Raw genomic sequence first — 19436 nt, 5'->3', positions numbered from 1 at the left:
AGAAAGCTGATCGCTGAAGAAATAGGAGACCTAAAAATAATGGACTTTAGACTTATAGGACAGAGCTTCAATAAATATAATTCAAAATGATACATCTTGCTAGAGAAAGATTTATCCAATTTAAAAGGGAAGTAATATTTATACATATAACAGGACATTTATGCCTCTTTGACACTTAAATTTAACTAAAAATCCACTGTACAAAAGTTTTTTTTTTTCTAAACAACCACAAAAAATTGGATTCTCCAGATATGTGATGTAACTTGGAGCTTCTGCTCAAGTATTTTTTCATTTAAAGCCTGGCCATATTCAAGCATTTTATGGCGGTTTCTTCTGATTTTTGAAAAACTATAGCTATGCTAGTGTGTAGTTGGTATCAGTCCTATATTTGACTATTATAGCCAACGGTTATACCACTAGGTTCCATGCCCTACTAGCACACAGAAGGTGCTCGATAAATATTTGCTGAGAAAATAACTGAGAAGATGGAAATACGACTGCACACTAGTATCAGATGCAAAGAAAAACCAGATGCAAGGAAACAAAATACAGGTAGAACTAGGTGGGATGCCCTTCCACTAAAAACATTAAAAATAGCTTTCAGCATGGGATGATGAAAAAGTTTTGTAGATAGACAGTGGTGAAAGTTCACTACAATGTCAATGTATTTAATATCACACTTAAATATTATTAAAATGGTAAATTTTATATGTATATTGTGCATGTGTGCGTGCTTAGTCATGTTCAACTCTTTGCAGTCCCCAAGGACTGCAGCCTGCCAGGCTCCTCTGTCCATGGAATTTTCCAGGCAAATATACTAGAGAGGGCTGCCATTTCTTCCTCCAGGGGATCTTCTCTATGAGGAACGAGGGACAGAACCCGAGTCACGCAGCTCCTGCATTGGAAGGCAGATTCTATACCACTGAGTCACCTGGGAATTATGTACATTGTCAGTTCAGTTCAGTTCATTCGCTCAGTCCTGTCCGACTCTTTGCGACCCCATGAATCACAGCACGCCAGGCCTCCTTGTCCATCACCAAGTCCCGGAGTTCACTCAAACTCATGTCCATCAGGTCGGTGATGCCATCCAGCCATCTCATTCTCTGTCGTCCCCTTCTCCTCCCACCCCCAATCCCTCCCAGCATCAGAGTCTTTTCCAGTGAGTCAACTCGTCGCATGAGGTGGCCAAAGTATTGGAGCTTCAGCTTTAGTATCAGTCCTTCCAATGAACACCCAGCACTGATCTCCTTTAGAATGGACTGGTTGGATCTCCTTGCAGTCCAAGGTACCACAGCTTAAAAAACATTTTAAGAGCTACTCAGCCAAGTGTGACTACAGACTTTCACAGGAAAATACTGAGACTATGGTGAGAAATTCTGGCCTTGTAAAATGTTATGGTATATGGTACAGTTAAAAAAAGAAAAAAAACCTTTAAGAAAAAGAGTCTGTGAGGATACTATTTTACAAAATATCTGTGTTTGCTAAATTCTTGTGACAAAAGTAACATACTATGGTAACTATTATGTATAAAATACTAAATAACATTTGTTCTATGGGAAGAAAAACTAAGTAAAACGGAATTTGAGTCCTAATATAAATATGAAATACTTATTTGCAAATCTTGTTGTTTAGTCGCTATGTGGTATTCAACTCTTTTGTGACCCCATAGACTATATAGCCCACCAGGCTCCTCTGTTCGTGGGATTACCCAGGCAAGAGTACTGGAGTGGGTTGCCATTTCCTTCTCCAGGGAATGATCTTCCCCACCCAGGAATTGAGCCTGCATCTCCTGCTTGGCTGGTGGATTCTCTTCTGTTGAGCCACCAGGGAGGCACGCAGATCTTATTACGCAAATACACAAGAGGGGCAAGTCACTTTAAGGAGAGAAAAGTTATAAACCAAGTGCCCAGTGGCTAAAAGATAACGTGAAATCTCAACTAGTGATCTGGGGACTATCTGTTGACCCAGAGGTCTATCTGAACATTCTTCCAACACTCTCCAATAAAACTCAGGAACAGGCCTTGCAGAAAGAAATCTGGCCTGTGGCTTAAAGAAATCTGGTATGAATGAGATGGTTTTAAGAAAAAGAGGAGGTCTGTGATTTTTGAACAACCACCAGCCTTGCAGTTTCATTTCATTGTCTGTCTCAAAGTTATGACCAGTCAGCCAAAAATTCTAGTATCTTCTCCTCCTCATCAAACCCTTCTGGATTTAAGGAACTAGTTGGCAAAATGAAATCAGTTCACTGATCAAGTCTGCACTTGGTCTGTCACTAAGTAGGAACATCATGTTAATGCTAACGTTAACCATACAAAAATAAAAACAAAACAACAACAGCAAAAAAAGTTTCTTTAGATCTAGGATGGGAGGAATAAAGTCATAAGATAGTCATTACATAATACAAAGAAAAATTTATATAGAAATACTTTCTACATTAAGGGTGGGTTTATTAATAAAAGAAAGTGGGCTAAAACAAAGTTCTCATGGGCTTCCCTGGTGGCTCAGTGGTAAAGATTCCTCCTGCCAATGCAGGAGATGCAGGTTCGATTCCTGGATCAGTAAGATTCCCTGGAGAAGGAAATGGAAACCCACTCTAGTTATTCTTGCCTGAAATATCCAATGAACATAGAAGCCTTGGCTACAAGCCATTGTTAAAGTCTCTTTCATTTGCTTCTAAATTCATAAACCAATATATCATACAACTTACACTGCAAGCTTCTAGAAGCAGAATTATGACTTATATAGCACCTTAAAGGAACAAGTGAACCAAGAACTTCCAGATGTTCAAGCTGGATTTAGAAAAGGCAGAGGAACCAGAGATCAAATTGTCAACATCCATTGAATCATCAAAAAAGCCAAAGAACTCCAGAAAAACATCTAGTTCTGCTTCACTGACTATGGTGAAGTCTTGGACTGTGTGGATCACAACAAACTGTGGGAAATTCTTAAAGAGACTGGAATATCAGACCACCTGACCTGCCTCCTGAGATAACTATATCAGGTCAAAAAGCAACAGTTAGAACCAGATATGGAACAACAGACTGTTCAAATTGAGAAAGGAGTACATCAAGGCTGTATATTGTCACCCTGCTTATTTAACTTATATGCAGAGTACATCATGCAAAATGCTGGAATGGATGAAGCACAAACTAGAATCAAGATTGCTGGAAGAAATACCAATACCTCAGATATGCAGATGATAGCACCTTAAGGCAGAAAGCAAAGAACTAAAGAGCCTCTTGATGAAAGTGAAAGAGGAGAGTGAAAAAGCTGGCTTAAACTCAACATTCAAAAAATGAAGATCATGGCATCTGGTTCCATCACTTCATGGCAAATAGATGGGGAAACAACAGAAACAGTGACAGACTTTATTTTCTCTTGGGCTCCAAAGTCACCACAGATAGTGATTGCAGCCACGAAATTAAAAGGCGCTGGCTCCTTGGAAGAAAAGCTAGGACAAACCTAGACAGCGTATTAAAAAGCAGAGGCATTACTTTGCTGACAAAGGTCCGTATAGTCAGAGCTATGGTTTTTCCAGTAGTCATGTATGAATGTGAGAGTTGGACCATAAATAAGGCTGAGCACTGAAGAACTGATGCTTTTGAACTGTGGTGTAGGAGAAGACTCTTGAGGGCCCCTGGGACAGCAAGGAGATCAAACCAATCAATCCTAAAAGAAATCAACCCTGAATATTCAATGGAAGGACTGATGCTGAAGCTGAAACTCCAATACTTTGACCACCTGATGCGAAGAGCTAACTCTTTAGAAAAGACTCTGATGCTGGGAAAGATTGAAGGCAGGAGGAGAAGGGGATGACAGAGGATGAGATGGCTGGATGGCATCACCAACTCAATGGACATGAGTTTGAGCAAGCTCTGGGAGATGGTGAAGGACAGTGAAGCCTGGCGTGCTGCAGCCCATGGGATCACAAAGAGTCGGAGACGACTGAGCAACTGAACAACAGCATCAAAGGAACAAATACAGAAAATGAAAAGTTTCCAATGATGAAATAGTGCCTGATACACAGAAGGTACTAAGTATAAATATTTTTGAGTGAATAAAGGAATGCACTGTAGCAAAGTTTACCATCTTTCCTTCATAAAGATGTTTATATTAAAGGGGATTAAGAAACATTTCTCCAGACAGCTAATCTCCAGGCAAGATCGTGAAACATAATGTGGTGACCAAGTGGCTCATTCTCACACTCATACTCTCTCCTACCACCCCGATTCCCCACCCTCAACACCCTCCAACCACTCAAACACACTCATACATACATATACATCTAATACCAAAGCCAAATATAAAGAATTTGTTTCTTCCCTTTTTCTGACTTACTGCCTTGAATAAAATCTCCAGTAATATTTACAGTTTTGTATACCTTAAAACTCAGCTCAGGAATTGTCCAAATGAGCAAGCAGCCACTCTAACCCTGTCTTCAAGAGAACGACCTTTCCTAACCCAGGTCCTTTCTATCTGCTCCAATAGGTAAAGTCACTCCCTAAAAATTATTCACAGTCCTGGCATGGCCAACAGATTCTTTACAATTAATGGCTCTTTGTTATTAGGCATACCCATCTATGTGGAAGTTGTTGGGCAAGACGTCTGTATGTCCTATACGAACCCTGTGTCCATATGAAACCCTGTGTCCTATATGAACCCTACTAGCTAGAGTTTTCACACAGTGACTTCAGTCAATGAATAGGCAAGCACTCAATGTACACATGAAAATGATGGCTATTAATTTATAAATAAGACAGTGACCAGTGGTGACCAGTAGGTTGTGACTATAAGTTTCATTTCTTATAAAAGTGTTCATTTACTTATTAAAAGGCCTAGAAGTCTCAAAGGTGGCTGAAATGTATAAAAACATGCTGAAAACCTCTAAGGAAAAATGGAAAAGCAACAGAGTATAAATTAAATTTCAAGTCTGAAGAAACACCTATGACAAAAAGATGGACAGAGTACACAGAAAAAAACAGAAACAAGTAGAAACAAGAAGATTAATCAAACAGAAGTCTTAGATACAAATAATCCACAAACCACAGTCAATTTGGAAGCATGACACAGGAAATGTCAACAGTGGTGACCACTGACCACAGGGAACATGGACAATCTTTTCACAATACAGATGCCTTTCACTCCATCTGGTACAAAAATACCTTCCACTTTCAAAAGACTATTTCTAGATGTTTATCTTTTGCAGTGAATGGCTATAAATTACAGGGACATTTTTAATGTAATTTGTTTATGTCTATTGAAACCTATAGGGCTTCCCCAGTGGCTCAGCAGTAAATAATCTGCCCGCAATGCAGGAGACACAGGTTCAATCCCTGGGTTGAGAAAATCACTGAGAGGAGGAAATGGCAACCCACTCCAGTTTTCTTGCCTGGGAAATCTCATGGACAGAGTCTGGGGTTGCAAAAGAGTCAGACACAACTTAGCAGTTAATCAACAACCCAACATTGAAACCTATATCCAGTTACAACCAGTTTCATGCTTTATTATTAAACTCATTCCCATGGACAGAGGAGTCTGGGGTTACAAAAGAGTCAGACACAACTTAGCAGTTAATCAACAACACAACATTGAAACCTATACTCAGTTACATGCTTGATTATTAAACTCATTAACTGTTGTATTTGAGGTGGGGGGGAAAGGTAGTTAATTGTGTATACAATTAACCATATGAGTACATGCAGTAATATTTTATTAACTGAAATATGCTGGAACAGTCCACATTATGCCAAACATAACCAGAAACTATTTTACACATCTACTAAGTCTTTGCCTATCTGATTTAAAATCTCTTCTCTCTCAGACCATGCTCTCATCTCCCCACTGCCACAACCAGATTAACATATCTGTCCTGACAGATAGTTCATGAAGAGAGATGACCTCACCTAAGAGCAACACACTGGCTGTCCAGGCAAAGGAGCAAATGACTCACAGGACCTGCTGGCTTGGACTCACCCTTGTACTACATCAGCTTTTATGACCTCTCTGTGAGCAGTCAGAAATCAAGAAAACAAACAACACATAGGATATGCATACAGAAAGGAGTAAGAGGTCAGAAAGAAATGCAGAACTAAAAAATCATAATTCTGAAGCTTGGTCGTTCCAGAAATTCTAAGACAACCAATGAATAAGAAGTTTTATTTGGGGAAAATCATTCTTAAAAGTTATTTCAATACATTTCACTGTTATGATTAGCCATGAACTACGGAATTTGCTATTTTGAGGTAACAGAAGAAAAAGCTTCACACCCGAAGGGGAGAAACCATGAGACAGAGCACACTTTTCCAGCTGGCTACAGAATAGTAAGCAAGGGAGCTATTATTAATTAAAATACAACAAGGAGAAAAAAACATTAACAGATTCAAAGCAAAATAACAATAAAAATATTTTTTTCCACTTGGTTAACTTCGTATACTAAGCCTAGCCTACTAAGAAGAAAGAGATTAAATAACCACACACTGCTGCCTCCCCTGCCCCACCCCCCACCAAGCTCTACGCTGCAAAACATCAGACTACAGGAGCATAAGAAGTCAGTTTTCTTTAAAATGGAAAATTTTACTCTGTTTCATAAACAGAGCAGCTTGAAGGAACAGTTGCAGGGAAGGCTATTACGATGCTAAATTTGAGTAAAACTGAAATTAACACTTTTTAGCTAGAATTCAAAGAAAACAGGCATATATATAGTCTGACTTTATCACCTTTCCAATTCCCAACACTACAGATTTTTAAAAACCCTACTTGGAAAAATAAAAATAAAAAACCCTACTTGACACAATATAATTTAACAAGATTCAAATTATGCTAAGCATAATTTCAAGTGTATAAAATGGAATGGTCTATCTCAAATCTGAGTATGGACTTCAATATATACTCATTCCGGGCCTTTTCTTTTACAGCAACAAGTCACTAGTAGTCAAAAAAATTTTACGGAAAGTTACTCCTAGACACTCCAATTTACAGTTCCAACTTCAGTAACAAAAATATTTCCTGTGCCTCAACTATGAGCACAACATTCAAGCCTAAGTATTTACACTAAGAGCATGTATTACCTGTCTTCCAATACATATCCAAAAATACCTTCGGCTCAAGCTGAACATAATAATGAGGGAGTATTCTATCTAACAACAGTATAAATTACTGGGGCCTTGAAGAACAAACATTTTGACGGATAGAAACGTTCAGAAGGACAATCAACATAAAAAGAGGCCATGAACAAAGACAGAACCACGAGGCATGTCTCAGGAATCTAGCACAGCAAAAGTCTAGGTTCCTAAAGGGAGAGAAGACAAAAGATGAACCTGGAAGATCAGACTTGGTTCAAACCATGAAAAGACTTTTAATACCAAAGTTCACAAATTTTAAGCTTTATTCTCCAGGAAGCAGGCAAAAGAGTTTAAGCAGAAGGGTGACTATTAAAAACTGTGTACCAAATACAGAACTTCCACAGATAAGAAATTACAAGTTTCATATAACATTTCCTTATGTTCTGTTATTTATAACCCTGAACTACTGAAATATGAAGCTAGGATGTCGACACTCTGGCTATCAGTACTCAACATTTCCTTTTTCAAGACAAACTAAAAATCCACATTTCCTTGCTGAGGATAAACTTTCTAGAAAGGTTTTGTCTTTTTGTCCCATTTCACCTAAAACAAACAGCACAAACCAGAGGAAAAAGTACAGTCTTTTTATAAAGTCTGCTCAGTCTGAAAGCTAAATCTGGCACATAGGTTACACACTACTTTGTTACTATATATGACTGGTGCTATTCCCTACCCCATGAGGCTATTTTTGATTCGTTGTACATACAACTAAAGGAGGGATGAATGAGAAGAATTTCTCAGTGCTCCAGGGTACTTACTCATAAAACTTTACTCCTTTCCTCCCCTCTATCTTCCTCAGAAAAACTTTTTGATTACTATAATTATAAGCTTTATTCCATTAACAGAGCCAGAAAGCTTTCCAGTGGTTTTATTTATAACAGACTATAACTCTGTCCCCAGTTCTAGCCTAAAACTTCCTCATTCTTTTAAATTATTACAGGATTTCTCCAGGTGCACTAACTCCCAGAAGCCTACAAGTCCTCACAATTACAGATTATAGGTACTATAGTAGAAAGTTTCTACTGTTACATTAGTGATCAGCCTTCTTTGTTTTCTTACTTCTAAGACAGTTACTCTTTAACATCTCTGAGAATCAAATCATGACTGGAAAGTTGGACATTTCACTACTGTGGGTAACAACGGAAGAATTCCTCAAGTTTGGAAAAAGCAAGTTATTTTCAAGAAAAATGTTTGTGGCCATTTAGAGTTTAAGCCACAAATCAAACATCCTGTATGCTTCACTAACAAGACTAAGAAGCTTCATATAACACCACAGTGAATTATAAGCAAATTCTTAGAGAAACTTTTCATAAACATTGAAAGCAACCAGTCTGTGAAAGCACTATGATCAAACGCTAAGAAAATCATTTCTTCTTATACTATGGTTTCTAACACCAAACAACATGTTGACATCATTCAACAATGTCCAAGATAATCTACCACTTAATTGCTAAATTCTTGGCCTAAAAATCATCAAAAGGCTAAGGCAAAGGAAGTATGGTAATAAGTCTCTTTCCTGACAAATGTTATAGACTTTTTAAGTACTTGAGAGAACAGCAGCATTTAAAACATTAAAATAGAAAAATAAAATTTATTAAGATAATAATGGGGGGGATAGCTCAGAGTTTTTGTTTACAACTTATTTATTAAGGCAGCTTAGCAACATTTCTCCCAAACATCTCCAGGAGGCAAATATTGGTCATAATCCTTTTCTCCCAACAAGCAAAAAGGGTTGGTCCTTGGTCTCCAGGGGATAAAACAGAACCATCTGAGGAAAAACAAAACACGTCTGGATTACAAGGAAATATTTTCCTAAGAGAATGCAACAATTTTTCCCCTCGCACTTCCTTTTAGAACTAACATTCTTTACAAGTACAGGGGTACTAGGCAGCAGAGTCAATGGGGGAGAAAATGAATCACAGAAATTAGTCAGAATCTTACTATTTAGTTATCTAATAATCCAGACCTGAGGCTGGAGGTAAATCTGAGCATACAGAATGATCTGCCAAAGCCCACCCAACTTTCACTGTCACCATACAGAGAACCACTGAAATCAACAAAGGCAAGTATTAAGCAAAGCTCTCTCCCAAAAGTATAAAAAAATCATGCACCTAATCTCCATATGTACACACACTTCTCAATGCAAGCAAAGAATTTTAAACACTAAAAATGCTTATATTAATTTACTATATTTTTATTTTAAAAAATTAAAGTATTAAGTTGTGTTGATTTGCAAAACAAGAACATTTATGACTTTTCCTGCTTTTTAAAAAGATGGAGTAATACATAATAATTGCAAAATCTAAAATTAAATACAGAAATACATAACATGGAAAATGACAGTCCCCTGCAATTCATCCCTCAGAGACAACAATAATTAAAAGTTTAAACTCCAGGATCTTACAATGTTCTATAATTACAAAATCTCAAGGGTGAGGATCCATAAAGGTAGTATGTATGATGGAGCACCTTCTTCACTCCCAACTAGAGATACTAAAATATTTTACAATGTCCCTGGCCAGTATTCAGTCAGCCTCTGCTTGAACAAATCTTTTGACAAGGACCTTACTATCTCCCAAAGCATTTCATACTGGCTTTTATTCTGAGTGACTACTACCTTTCTGTCAGATCATTCTGGCTTCTCCCTTGAATACATCTCTGTTGTTAAAAATGCATCCATAAAATAAGGTACCCAGAAATGAACACAATACTCTGGAACAATCGCACTCCTTATTCTGGACTTTGTTTCTATTAACAGAACTCAAATCACACTATGGACTCACACTGAACATTCTGTCAAACGAAACCCCCTCAGGTATTTTTCATGTTATCTGCTGTTAAACCACACCACATCTAGCTAAAATAACACTTATTTTTGGAATCATATGTGAATTTTACACTTACTGATGTTTAATGCATATTGATCATTTAGTCTATCCTTTCAGCCTAATTATTTTCAATCTCTGTTTTGAAAAACAACACATTTTCTATACAACTTACTGCCAGCTATATGGATTTGCAAAGCAAGTCATCAATAGTTCATCCATGTTATTAATAAAAATGCTGAAGACTAAAACACTATTCAGCTATAAAAAAGGACTAAAATCCTGATACATGCTACAACATGGATGGACCCTGAGAACATTATGCTTAACGAAATAAGCCAGACACAGAAAGAAAAACATTGTACGTTACACTTATATGAGGTACCTAGAATAGGCAAATTCATATAGACATAAAGAAAAGTAGAGATTACTAGGGGCCTAGGAGAAGGGAAAATTATCATTTAATTGGCAGAGTATTTGGAGGGATGATGAAAAAGTTTTAGGTATAGTGATAATGTATTTAATGTTTCTAATTGTACACTTAGTGATTTAAAAAATACTGTATTACATATATTTTACCAGATAAAGAAAAAAAGGAATGAACTACTGATAAGCGCTGAGTGGGGGGAAAAAAAAGCCCATTTCAAAAGGTTACATACTGCATGTGTCCACTTATATAACTTTCCTGAAATGACCAACCTAGAGAAAAGGATTACAGAATAGTTGTTGCCAGGTGTTAGGGAATAGGGAGAGAAAAATGGGTAGGATTTTAAAAGAAGAGAAAGGATCCTTATGGTGATGGAATTGTTTTGTATCTTGACCGTAATGGTGGATACAGAAGCCTACACATGTAATAAAATTCCATACAACTAATACACGCACACACACACAGATGAGTGAAACTAAAACAGAAAATCTAATAAAATCTTAGAACTGTATTGATGTTATCATCCTGGTTAGGACACAGTACTACAGTTTTTGCAAAATGTTATCATTGGGGGAACTGGCTAAACAGCAAGCTGGCTCTCATTGCAATATTTCTTACAATTGCATGTGACCCTATAATTACCTCAAAATTAAAAGTTTAATTTGAGAAAAATAAGTAAATTTTAAAATGCTGAACAGATGACAAGGCATAGTGTCTGCCTATACAACCATGTTCCTGCTGTCTGCTGTTACCATGGTCAGTACCACTAGACCATCCCACTACTAGAGATAAGCATTTATAATTTTTAAAATTCATTTTTTAATCATCTATTCTAGAATCCTGCCTGTGTCACTAATTTATCTTCGGTCTGCAAATCTTTCTTCTCTTTTTCAGAAGAACCATCTTCAATTTTCCAGTATTTCTCTCATTTTCTAAGATTTCTGAAAGACCACAGATAATTTCATGTGTAAGTTCTGACTACCATGTAGCTATTTTTTTCCCCCTGGGATAACTCTATGCTCTCCTTATACGATCTTCACTATTCCCAGACTTGGGCTCTCCCTTATTAGTGTCATTTTCATCCTTCAAAAGAGGTTCTTTACCTGAAATGTAAATAAGAGATAAGAAACTGTGCTTTCTCTGTGCTTTCACTGTCATTTGTTTAACATTATTAAATATAAATAGCAATTCTATTCTTACTGTTTCCTATTATTCCACAGTTTAAAAAACATTTTTGTTGTTTTCATTTGTTTAGAAGTATCATCTTATTTGAGCTCACTCTGTAATACTCTAAAGTCACCCTTGATTGTATATCCTTCCCATTGGCCTTTTGTTGTAAAGGTCTGTTTCAATCTGAGTCAAGCAAGAATTTTTTCTCTTGTAGTATGCATGAATCTTTAAAGAATCCTCTTCTAGTTCTACTTATAATTTCCAATTAGCATTGCTACTACTTACTTTCGAGAGATTTTTCTTTCCTTCTACCATATTCCCATTTTTAAGCCTCTGTTCACAGATTCCTATTTTTTAGTTTTGTAAATGTAACTTTCAAATTAATTTTCCAACTTTTCTTCAACAAGCATATTTTACCATTATATTAAAAAGTTAATTTTTTAAATTAATTAATTTTAATTGGAGGTTAATTACTTTATAATATTGTGGTCATTTTTGCCATAAATTGACATGAATCAGCCACAGGTGTACATGTGTCCCCCCATTCCGAACCCCCTCCCACCTCCCCCCCGATCCCATCCCTCTGGATTGTTCCAGTGCACCAGCTCTGAGTGACCTGTTTCATTCATCGAACTTGGACTGGTCATCTATTTCACATATGGTAATAATATCCATGTTTCAATGCTACTCTCTCAAATCCCACCCTCGCCTTCCCCACAGAGTCCAAAAGTTTGTTCTTTATATCTGTGTCTCTTTTGTTGTCTCACATATAGGGTCATTGTTACCATCTTCCTAAACTCCATATGTATGTATTAATATACTGTATTGGTGTTTTCCTTTCTGACTTATTTCACTCTGCGTGATAGGCTCCAGTTTCATCCACCTCATTAGAACTGATTCAAATAGATTCTTTTTAATGGCTGAGTAATATTCCATTGTGTATATGTACCACAGCTTTCTTATCCATTTGTCTGCTGATGGACATCTAGGTTGCTTCCATGTCCTGGCTATCGTAAGCAGTGCTGCAATGAACACTGGGGTACACGTGTCTCTTTCAATTCTGGTTTCTTCAGTGTGTATGCCCAGCAGTGGGATTGCTGGGTTGTATGGAAGTTCTATTCCCAGTTTTTTTAAGGAATCTCCACACTGTTCTCCATAGTGGCTGTACTAGTTTGCATTCCCACCAACATTGTAAGAGGGTTCCCTTTTCTCCACATCCTCTCCAGCATTTATTGTTTGTAGACTTTTTGATAGCAGCCATTCTGACTGGCATGAAATGGTACCTCATTGAGGTTTTGATTTGCATTTCTCTGATAATGAGTGATGGTTAGCATCTAAAAAGTTAATTTTTAAAAAATAAAAGTACATCCAGATTTGCTTTGTCTACCTTCTGTGAAATTAAATTAGCAGAAAGTCTTGTCAAGATTGAGCTAAATAAGACTATCTAAATCGAAACATAAAATATAGCAGGTACCATCAATTGAGCACTAGCTTATACACTTTTACATTTGTCGCCTCACTTTATCTTACAACAATCTTACCAGGTAGACTTTATCCATCACATCTTACAGATGAGAAGACCAGTGTTTACAGAGATTAATGTGGTTTGTCCAAAGTCAACCAAGGAGAAAATGGTAGATTTTTGAAACCTAGTCTGGCACCAAAGCCTGGGTGAGCTCCCTCCACCTTTCTCTCAGCAGTCCTTACAAATATTCTATTTGTTTATTTTTTCTCTTTTAATATTAATCAGGCATAAGAGCTCTTACTGAAAGATTACACTCATTAAACCCACTAAAGGCAGAGGAAAAAAAATCAAAAGGGCCGTTTTGTTCTCATGGATGCTCTCTCCTGTAATTTAATCAAGCTAAGAATATACTTAATAAGCCTCCATTTGCCACTACAAAAGATGACACATATGATAGCTGTGTAAATCATTCTCATGGTCCAGTTAAACCAGTTATGAATTCTTTGAATACCCAAATTCCTTTTGGGGGAGAGTTAAAAAAACTAAATATAAAATCTAAATGTTACATACAAAAGCTTGCAATACAAGGTACAAGTGTTTCTTATATTCTTGATGTGCTGGAGGAGTATGCCAGAAACCCAGCAGCATTTGTTTGACACATGTAGCAGTCATGACTTCCGTGCTCAATGAGATTCCCAAAGGAATTAATCGGATTTAATTCAGTTCACCAGATCCTATCACATTTGATCAAAATTAATAGTGCTTTTATAAATTTTTCCATTCATCTATCTGTACATCAACAATCTCCATTTCACTTTTTAAAAAACATGACTCACTCTCTTTATGACCAACACTTTAAAAAACTGAAAGACACTGAAAAGGACATATGACTGCCTTCTCTGAAAAAAGATTCTCTGAGTTGTCAGTTTGAAACATGAATGGATGATAGATTCATAATGAAGTAGTTTTAAAAATGCATCCCTACTCTTAACAAAAGAAAGACAAATAACCCAATGTAAAACTGTGCTAAGGACTGAATAGGCATTTCTCCAAAGAAGATATACAAATGGTTAAGCACATGAAAGTACATTCATCATCCGTTATTAGGGAAATGCATATCAAAACCACAAAGAGATACCACCTCACACCCACCAGCACAGTTAAAATAAAAAAGACAATAACGAGTGTCAGTAAAGATGCAGAGAAACTGGAGCATTCATAAACTCCTGATGGGATTGTATAATGGTGTAGCCTCTTTAGAAAACAGTTTGGCAGTTCCTCAAAAAGTTAAACATAAAATTATCCTATGACCCTGCAATTTTACCACTAGATATATACTGAAGGGAAATGAAAACATACATCCACGAAAAAATAGTACGAGAATGGTCATAGCAGCATTATTCATACTAGTAAAAAATGGAAACAACCCAAACATCATCCAACTGATGAATGGATAAATAAAATATGTATTTATATATAAATATACCCACACAATGAAACATTATGAATTATAATATACAATAAAAAGTATTGAAGTATGCTTTAACATGGATGAATTTTAAAAACATTGTGTTGGGGCTCCCTTGGTAGTTCAGTGGTAAGGAATTCACCTGCCAACGCAGGAGACATGGGTTTGATCCCTAGTCTGGGAAGACCCCATATGCCCTGCAGCAAGTAAGCCCGTGAGCCACAACTACTGAGCCTGTGCTCCAGAGCCCGGAGCTGCAACTACTGAGCCCACATGCCACAACTACTGAAGCTGGAGTGCCCTAGAGCCCATGCCCAACAGGAGAAGCCACCACAAATAGAAGCCCTCGAACTGCAACTAGAGTAGGCCCTGCTTGCTGTAAGTAGAGAAAAGCCTGCACCGCAATGAAGACTCAGCATAGCCAACAATTAATTAATCTTTTAAAAAACGGTGTTAAATGAAAGAAATCAGTTACAAAAGCCCATGCATTGTATGACTTCATTTAAGGGAAATGTTCAAATTAGGAAAACCCATAGAAATAATAAAGTAAATTAGTGATTACCAGGGGATGGATATAGAAGGGAATGGTGAGTGACTGCGAATGAGTACAGGATTGCTTTCTGTGGCGATGAACATGTTCTGGATTGGATAGTGCAGAGCTCTGAATATGCTTAAAACCACGGAGCTGTATACTTTAAAAGGTTGTATCTATATTATATCTCAATAAAGCTGTTTTTTAAAACCAGATTCCTATCATTTGACACTGAAGTTGAAGACAGCCATGGCCTTCCAACATCCATTCCATTGGTGCTCACTGACAAGATGACCTAGAATAAGACTCAAAGTCTGAATGAGGAAGTAATTTTTATTTTTTAACAGGTTTGTTCTCGGCAAATCTTTAATTATTAACATTTTGGGCCATTTAAAAACGATTTTTTTTTTCCCTCTGAAAAACTCTGAGGAAAAATAAGTGTAACCAAACATACCAGTAAGAGAAAATCAGAGGTGTTTTTTGAGCTCAGAAAAAACATCTTTAGACATTGCCAAATATCACCCCTGGTTGAAAACCACTATACTACTATAGTTCTAACTATACCTTTTTCACCTTTTTTTAAAAAATGCATTCTTTTAATGGTCATTCCTAAAAATATCTGCTGGTCATATCCTGTAGGTGCTTTCCAGAGAATGCATATGCTTCTGAAGACAACCTCCTCATCTTAAACATGCAGGTTTAAACACAGTTTCAATATGAGATGACAGAATCTCTTTTCCTTGTATGTATATCCCTTGGATTTTTCCAATACTATTTTTGTGAGATCATACAAGATGATGCATGCTAAAGTGCACTGTGGGCAATGATAACTGATGCAATGGCTGATGCCTCAACTGGGGGCTTCCTAGGTGGCTCACTGGTAAAGAATCCACCTGCCAATGCAGGAGACGTGGGTTCCATCCCTGGGTTGGGAAGATCCCCTGGAGAAGGAAACGGCAACCCACTGCAGTATTCTTGCCTGGGAAATCCCATGGACACAAGAGTCTGGCAGACTACAGTCCATGGGGTGTCAAAGAGTCAAACACAACTGATCTACTGAGCATGCACACATGCTAAATACTAAATATTTCACCTTTTCCCCATTGTGCAGTAGTAGAACAGTTTCTGAATTTGACCTTTGTCTCACTTGTGAGCTTTGATTAGCCTAAGCTAGTAGTTTCGAAACTTCCAGACATGACCTATCAAACTGTCATAAAGTCAGTTTAGTAGAGGGACAACAAACTTACACAAGTGTAACACAAAAAGAAGCAGTGCATTGTGTGTAGTAAGGATAAATATTATTTCACAGAATGATTGTTAACTTGTCTGTGTATATGTGCGTGTACTGAATCTTGATATAAAATATATTTCTTACTGTGGCTTGTAGTTGATTTATCTTTAAAAAGGAGTCTAAAAAGCAATTTTCTCTCACTTCATTATATAATGCAGTTCTTTAACAGGAAAGATCTGTCAGTGTTATCTGGGGTTGGGGACTTCTGCTATTCTGAAGCAGTTACTAGAGCTAGTGCATTATCAGTATAACTGTAACCACAAAGCACCATTGCCATACACCAAGGTAAGAGGGATAAAGAAGCAATTTCTTTCAAGGCCCACTAGGTTGTGGCACTGGAATGAAAACAGGTTTAATCCCAATACTCACTGGCACACAGTCTTCCTAGTATTTATCTTTGCTAGAAACATCATGCTGTTCTCCTCCTAAAGAGTATATAAATAATTTTAGTCACTCTATGATATCCAACAGCTCATGGGGTTTAATAACACAGAAATATCTTTCTTTTCTCCACATCTATAATTACATCCCTACTCTCAACAGGACATCTCAGGGGAAGAAAAGGGAAGTAAGATGAGCATCTTCAAACTTCCATTAAAACAAAACCAAACAAGACCATCTTTTGTAATCTCACACTATACTCCCTCTCACTCAACACACTCCAGCAATATCAGCCATCCCTGTTCCTCTAGTTGGCTAAGCTCATCCACTATCTTGTGACCCAACCCCTCATCCTGATCCCAAACCACTGCCTTTTCACTGTTCCTTCTACTGAAATATTCTTCACCTTATCATTACATGGATTTCTTCTTGTCATTAGGTCTCAGCTTAAGTACCTTGACCCTAGAAAGGCCTTCACTTTCAAATCTATATTAACCCTGCAACCACTCTCCACCGTGTCAGAGTCCCCATGGTTTTTAACTACCCAACACCTTTAAATAGCCTTCAGTGTTTAGAGAATTCCTCATAAGTCCTGCCTATCCAAGTCAGAAATCAGAAATTCACTTTCTCAGCCTTTCCTACAATTATGAAGCAGGTTTGTGACCTATCTAGTATTTACAATAGTGCTGCAGATACAAGAGGTATTCAATTAAAAAGAAAAAAAAAAAAACACCTCTTTGCTACTACATAAATGTATAGTACTTGGGAACCAGTTTGAAGAAATTCAAAATATCATTGCTGTAAGAATTAAGAGCTAAAAAGGATCAATGTGGATTGGAGAGGTCAGAGGCTTCATAAAGGAGATGGCACTTGAGTACTGAAAAGATGGACTGTAATCCATCTATCTATAGGATACAGAAGGGGAGATACATGACTTCTAAAGGATGCAAACTAATGAATAGCACTGGGAATGTGTGGCAAACACAAAATACAGAATTAAGGAGATGTGTGCTGAGCTGAGTGGAAAATATCTTAGGTATGCAAGAGACGCAATATTATGAATGGCTCTGAATGCCAGGCTTGGGGAATGGTGTATTTGATGTTTCAAGAACACTAATCCTCAATGAGCATTTTCATCTATTCTTTATTCTAGATGTTATCTTCTGTGTAAACCTACAACAGCTACCCACACATTTTCTACAACACTCCCTCTCTGAACACTGGTGCTCTATATTTATCTGTTCAAGCTGAGAGACTACCAGAGAAAGATTCTTTAATTAATCCTCCTGTTACCAAGCGAATACCCAATTTAAAGACAAAAAATCTATTATCAAAATGACCTTTATTTCCCAACCTCATTCCCAAAGTCAGATTCTAAAATTTGTCACAATTCCCTTTATTCTCTGATGTATTAGATTACGTTGGTACTAAGTACATGAATTGAAGGTTTTTTTGGTTGCTGGTTTGTTTGGCTGCACCACGTAGCATGCAGGATCTTCGCTCCTAGACTGGGATCAAACCTACACCCTATGTAATGGAAGCAGGGAGTCTTAACCACTGGACTGCCAGGGAAGTCCCTGAATTAGGGCTTCAAGGAGATAATTTTGTTTTATTTTGTATTAAGGTAACACAGTCACCCAGAACACAGAAAGAAAAGCAATTTTATAAAGATAACTCTTCAAATAAAGTCTTATTAAGAATCCAGCAAATCCTGTAACTAACAACTATTTTAAAACTACATAATTATATTTTATGGTCTTCCATGAATCAGAGGAATCTTAGAAGACTCTCTTATGTTTTTGGTTTGGAAAACAATCTGACAGTAATCACCAAATATTACTAAATATAGGGTTTCCCTAGTGGTTCAGTGGTTAAGAATCTGCCTTTCAATGCAAAGGACACCAGTTTGATCCCTGGTCCAGGAAGATCCCACATGCCTCGAGGCAACTAAGCCCATTTGCCACAAGGACTGAAGCCCACATGTGTCTAGAGCCTATGCTCCACAACAAAAGAAGTCACCGCAACAAGAAGTCCACATGTTGCAACTAGAGTAGCCAGCCCCTGCTTGCCACAACTAGAGAAATGCCCATGCACAGCAATGAAGACCCAAAGCAGCCAAAAATAAAATAAATAAAAATTTTTAAATATTACTAAATATACATCTATATGTATACAAGAGTCTTCTCCAGCACCACAATTCAAAAGTATCAAGTCTTTGGTGCTCAGCCATCTTTATGGTCCAACTCTCACAGCCATACATGACTACTGGAAAAACCATAGCTTTGACTATAAGGACTTTGGTCCAAAAAGTGATGTCTCTGCTTTTTAATATGCAATCTAGGTTTGTCACAGCTTTCCTTCCAAGGAGCAAGTGTCTTTTAATTTCACAGCTGCAGTCACTGTTCACAGTGATTCTGGAGCCCATGAAAATAAATTCTATCACTCTTTCCATTTTTTCCCCATTTATTTGACATGAAGTGATGGGACTGGATACTATGATCTTAGTTTTTTGAATGTTGAGTGTTAAGCCAGCTTTTTCACGTTCATCTTTCACCTTCATCAAGAGGCTCTTTAGTTTCTCTTCTCTTTCTGCCATTCAGTTCAGTTCAGTTCAGTTCAGTCGCTCAGTCGTGTCCGACTCTCCGCGACCCCATGAATCACAGCACGTCAGGCCTCCCTGTCCATCACCAACTCCCGGAGTACACTCAAACTCATGTCCACAGAGTCGGTGATGCCATCCAGCCATCTCATTCTCC

At 37.4% G+C, this 19436-nt stretch overlaps 1 protein-coding gene across 1 annotated transcript in view; it reads right to left on the bottom strand.

Annotated features, from left to right (window-relative positions):
* MCU (mitochondrial calcium uniporter) overlaps positions 1–19436 on the bottom strand; it is a 201225-nt gene that overhangs the window by 147101 nt on the left and 34688 nt on the right. The gene's annotated exons all lie outside the window — the stretch shown is intronic.

Source organism: Moschus berezovskii, chromosome 12 (genome assembly GCF_049115385.1).
Source record: "Moschus berezovskii isolate FMDL1 chromosome 12, NW_MosBer_1.0, whole genome shotgun sequence".
Lineage (NCBI taxonomy): Eukaryota > Metazoa > Chordata > Mammalia > Artiodactyla > Moschidae > Moschus > Moschus berezovskii.
The sequence above is the reverse complement of the archived record's forward strand: the minus strand, read 5'-3'. Positions and strand labels throughout refer to the sequence as shown.